The sequence below is a fragment of the Brachionichthys hirsutus genome, chromosome 7 (genome assembly GCF_040956055.1).
Source record: "Brachionichthys hirsutus isolate HB-005 chromosome 7, CSIRO-AGI_Bhir_v1, whole genome shotgun sequence".
Lineage (NCBI taxonomy): Eukaryota > Metazoa > Chordata > Actinopteri > Lophiiformes > Brachionichthyidae > Brachionichthys > Brachionichthys hirsutus.
The window spans coordinates 15,769,264-15,775,162 of record NC_090903.1 but is presented as its reverse complement, the minus strand read 5'-3'; positions in this window follow the sequence as shown (position 1 = coordinate 15,775,162).

The window sequence follows — 5,899 nt, the reverse complement described above, 5'->3', positions numbered from 1 at the left end:
TCTACTTCCTGTCTGATCACGCCTGCTTCATTAGTTTGGTGACGAATCAGTGAATAAACCCGCCTCCCGAAGTGCCGGGGGTTTTATGGGATGCCGACTCGGTCATAAGACGCCCCGTGTCAAATTACCGTGAATAAATGATCAGATTACAGACGGAGAAAAGAGAAACAAAGACATTCTGCAAACACAGCGGAGTTTACGTGATGGAGCCTCCCTCCGGGACTAATAAAGTTTTCTGATTCAAATCAAACAATAATTGACTTTATAAAGCTACTGCTTGTTATATATTCATCTTTTGATCTGCCACAATAATGTAATGAATTTAAATGAAATGCATCAAGTTGAGGGCTTCGGTGAGATTAAAAAAGAGATTAATTAATTACAGATCATAATTAATTAATCGATCGCTTGACTGCGCTACGGATTATTCAACATCCTCCTCCACAGAGATGCCATTAGACACGTCGCCTCCATCGGTGCGATCGGGGCCACATGCATGCTAACATGCTAACATGCTAAACGCCCGAAAGGATTTCACAAAAACACACAATGTCCCACTGGGGCCACCGTACCCTCCATTAATGTCAAATATCAGCCGGCGCAGCTCCGCCTCAACTTTGCTGCCAGAACAAGATGAAGAATCCGGTTGATGAATCTGTCGGACAACGTTAATAAAGGAATTAGATCCAGTGGAAGGACCCCCAACACACACACACACACACACACACACACACATGAAAGGCCCACCGTGACGGCGGCGCTGCTGATCGGACGGTTCTGTTAGCCTGTCGGCTAGTTACCTGGCTTAGCTAGTTACCTGGTTAGCAGCTCCTAGTTTATTTCTACTAAAGAAAGGGTTGTTGGAGTAGCTAGCGGTAGCGGTAGCGCTGCACTGTCCCATGCGGGTTCATGCTGTTATACGAGGTACACCATGTACTCTAAATAAAAGGTACACTCCGTGTGTAAATGTATTTAAATGTTTTTAATCTCATTTTGACTTTGTCGTTTTAAAAGTAGCTCTAAAGCCAGAAATGTTTGGCCCCACTGGGGTCGGCTGTCTGAGGGGATAGGGGTCAAAGGTCAAACAAATCTTCTGTCCTTCTGGACCATCTCTGACCCCCCCCCCCCCCAATAGATTCTGCTGCCATCAGACACAACTTGTGTTTCCGTCCAGCCAGGTCAGCGTTGACCTCCGGCCCCCATTAAATCCATGCCTGACCCCCCCCCCTCCTCCTCAGCTGCAGGTGATCCCCCGTTCTTTGTTCGTTACCACGACAACGCCGAACCTCACTTTACAACAAAACACTTTGGGTCAATTTCTGGCACCTGACCCACAAAGTCATCAAAGATGAAATGCTGGATCAAAACTATGAGTCAGCATATTCAGAGCAGAACCAATCAGATCCGTTTCTTCCACCGACCCGGTTCAGAACCGGATGATGACCCAGGTAGACCCTGTCCCGCAGGAGTTCTCTCAGGCGTTGCTTTTTGATTTGGCTTCTTCTTATTTGTTGTGATGATGTTAAAATATCCAGAATTCCCAGATCCACCTCCGGGTTTAATCCAGGACTCCATGGCCCCGGATCCACGTTCTCCCAAGACATCAAAATCGATTCACAACTTATTGACATATTGTAGATCAATAAATAAATCTGATCCTGTTTATAACTTTTATATTTGGAACAAAACTCAAAAGAATTCTGATCCAGAATATCATCAGAAACTTTTCTCCTTTTTCTCGTCTCACAATCAGCTGCTAATCCGTATCCGGGTTACGGGGGCAGAACTTTGATCAGAAAAGCCCGGACACTCCTCTGGGGGGTCCGAGGCGTTCCCAGGCTAAGTCCTCCAGTCCTGGGTCTCCTCAGGATGGGGGCATCCTGACCCGAACCACCCCAGCAGGCTCCTCGATGTGGAGGAGCAGCGGTTCTACCTTGAGCCTCTCCCGGATGTCTGAACTCCTCACTGAGGATCGGACCGGGTCCGACCGGGTCCGACCGGGTCCGACCGGGTCTCCAGGTTTGGCATGGGTCGCCTGACCCGGGACGGGTCCCAGTGGTCGTATTTCCAGCTTCATCGGACTCTGCAGCTTCCGACGGGTCGATGAGAGACTCGCTGCAGGGATTCCTTCCTCCCCCCACGAAGTCTTTTCTTCTTCTGGGGGGGGGGGGGGGGGGGGGGTCTGGAGCTTGAGAAAACAAAACCCTGGAAGAAAGAGAGAAAGGAGGGATGACAGAAAGAAACAGAAGAAGAAGAAAACAGGAGGGCAAAAGTTAAAATGAAAAGCTTCTTTTATTCTGAGCACCACAAGTGGACGCGGGGCGGGACGGGGGGGCGGGGGGGGCGGGGGGGGCGGGACGGGACGGGACGGGACGCTTTCATCGTGGGCCGCCCCGTCAGTCAGGATGATTAATGGATCAGCGCTCTGGGACGACGGACGTCCAATGAGAAATATGACTACCATCCTGCTAATTGTTTTAGCATTGAGCTACTTAGAGAGAGGCTGGTGTGTGTGTGTGTGTGTGTGTGTGTGTTGCTGGTTGGGTTCCTATAGCTGTCAGTCATTCTAACAATGTGCAGCAGGGGGGCACCCCCCCCCCCCCCCCCCCATCATCTTTATTGTCGTCATGGCTTCAAAAAATGATGAATCGACTTTGAAATAATCTGGAAACGTAATAAAATCAATCGAGGTCACCAGTTTGACCCCAACGGCCCCCCTTAGATTCTGTTGTGTATTAGATCCATTTTGTATTTTTGCTGATCCCCCACGTCCTAGCAGAGATGCTAACGCTACACCTGTGTGTCTGAAGGGTGACGGACACCTGAGGGCGATCAGAGCTCTGATTGGTCACCTAAACGAGATGAAAATACCCCCCCCCCCGTTTGTCTTTAAGCTCCACCCACTGTCTCTGAGAATAAACACACCTTTTTCCTTTCTCATTTTTTGTGCATGTTTGCGAATGAGGAATTGAATCAGCCTCCGTTACCAAGGCAACAGAAGCCATTCAGTAGCCCTGATCACTGGTGGAGGAAACCAACCGACCTCCAGCATTAAGAGGGGCGGATAAACAGCCCCCACCCTCACCTCCGCCCCCTGGAGGGCGGTGGAGGTGAGCGCTGAACCGGGGCAGAACGGAGTCATTGTCTCTTTCTCCTTAACAGGATTACAGCCCAGCGGTGGGGGGGGGGGGGGAGTCTTTAACGGGGCTCGGGGGCAATAGGGTACCAGAGCTGATGATCTGCTAGCCAATGAGCTGCTAGCCAATGAGCTGCTAGCTAATGAGCTGCTAGCCGATGAGCTGCTAGCCGATGAGCTGCTAGCCTATGAGCTATTAGCCTATGAGCTGCTAGCCGATGAGCTGCTAGCCAATGAGCTGCTAGCCAATGAGCTGCTAGCTAATGAGCTGCTAGCCGATGAGCTGTTAGCCTATGAGCTATTAGCCGATGAGCTGCTAGCCGATGAGCTGCTAGCCGATGAGCTGCTAGCCGATGAGCTGCTAGCCAATGAGCTGCTAGCTAATGAGCTGCTAGCCGATGAGCTGTTAGCCTATGAGCTATTAGCCGATGAGCTGCTAGCCGATGAGCTGCTAGCCGATGAGCTGCTAGCCGATGAGCTGCTAGCCGATGAGCTGCTAGCCGATGAGCTGCTAGCCTATGAGCTGCTAGCCGATTAGCTGCTCTCTGGTTGCTCTTTTCCTGAGCTCGGATCAGACTTAGTTTAAGCTTTTGATCTCTAAACAAACAAAGAAAGAAAATACCAGCCGAGCCATTAAGACCACGAAGACTGGAAAGTCCTGGACCCCCCATGGATCCAGATTCATTCAGGATTTGAGGCTGGATGTTCATCCTCTCGCTGCTAGCAGAGAAGAGTTCACAGATATCCCAAATACAGTGTTTGTTGTTTAATGAAGTAAAAACAACAACAAAGCCAACCAAGCTGATCCTGGAGCAGCAGAGTCCCAGAGACCAGGACCAGGACCAGAGACCTGGCCCGGGTCCAAAGTGTATTTTTGGGCTCCAGACGCCGCTGAGTTGTCCCTGCCTGTCTGAGGAAGACACACCTGCACTGGACGGCGTGTTTAGCAAACAGCAGCATTGCAGGATGCGACACACACACACACACACACACACACACACGTGCACTCTGACATACCTTCATGCAGTGTCACATGGTCTCACCTCCACACACACAATGCTGCAGTGTTCACACTGAGGCGGCTTTAATCCGGCTTTAATCCGGCTTTAATCCCTCCGTTTGTCTTTCTCATTAAACCTTCCTTCGCTCCAGGTGAGTCCAACGTCACCTGATGTAGCTCCGGCTCCAGACGACTCCGGATCCAGGTCTGAACGGGGAACAGGACGTTCAGATGGAGCGATGGCGTGTTACTTTACCTGCTGAAGTTACTTTACCTCCTGAAGTTACTTTACCTCCTGAAGTTACTTTACCTCCTGAAGTTACTTTACCTGCTGAAGTTACTTTACTTCCTGAATTTACTTTACCTGCTGAAGTTACTTTACCTCCTGAAGTTACTTTACTTCCTGAAGTTACTTTACCTGCTGAAGTTACTTTACCTGCTGAAGTTACTTTACCTCCTGAAGTTACTTTACTTCCTAAAGTTACTTTACCTGCTGAAGTTACTTTACCTGGTGAAGTTACTTTACTTGCTGAAGTTACTTTACCTCCTGAAGTTACTTTACTTCCTGAATTTACTTTACCTGCTGAAGTTACTTTACCTGCTGAAGTTACTTTACCTCCTGAAGTTACTTTACTTCCTGAAGTTACTTTACCTGCTGAAGTTACTTTACCTGTTGAAGTTACTTTACTTCCTGAAGTTACTTTACCTCCTGAAGTTACTTTACCTGCTGAAGTTACTTTACCTCCTGAAGTTACTTTACCTCCTGAAGTTACTTTACCTCCTGAAGTTACTTTACCTGCTGAAGTTACTTTACCTCCTGAAGTTACTTTACCTCCTGAAGTTACTTTACCTGCTGAAGTTACTTTACCTCCTGAAGTTACTTTACCTGCTGAAGTTACTTTACCTCCTGAAGTTACTTTACCTCCTGAAGTTACTTTACCTCCTGAAGTTACTTTACCTGCTGAAGTTACTTTACCTCCTGAAGTTACTTTACCTGCTGACGTTACTTTACCTGCTGAAGTTACTTCACCTGCTGAAGTTACTCCACCTGCCCAGCTGCACCTTCATTACCTGAGGGAGGGCGGTGCTGGTATCAGAGGCACCAACATGAGGTCTGACTGGGCCGGATCCCGGAGTAGACCCTGTCCCGCTGACGGACCTGTAATCAGGTGCCGTCTCCACCCATCAGGTGTCTCATAAAGCTCATCATTATGAGTCCAGGGATTGGGGCGGAGCAAAGGTCGCGCCTATGCTCCGGGACACGCCCCCTTCCCTCCGTGATGGTTCCTCCTCTCAGCAGGTCTCAGTCCGGCTTTGGGGTTCAAGTCATCTTCGGTTGGGAGGGCTTTCCTTTCGGGCGGGGGCGTGTCGTATCCGTCAGCACGCCGCTGCATGGAATTAGTGTCAGGGTCAAAGGTCAAGGCGCATTCAAGCCTGAGAACTACTGGTCAGTCAACAGACCTGAGGATCAAATCTCCCTGGACTCTGGGGACAGAAACCCCGCTGCTGACAGATCCGAGCCACACGCACGCAGGCACACACACACACGCACACGCACGCACGCACGCACGCACGCACGCACACACACACGGTTCTGCGGTTCCTGCTGATGACGGGCCAGAACCAATCAGAGGCTGCGAGTCGTCCTGAGTTCTGGGTTTCCGTCCCGCCGCCGCCGGTGTGATGATGTCGGGATCCTTCAGCCACACCTGTCCTCTGGCCCCGCCTCCTTGTTAGATTCTTATTGGTTGCTGAGAGTCATG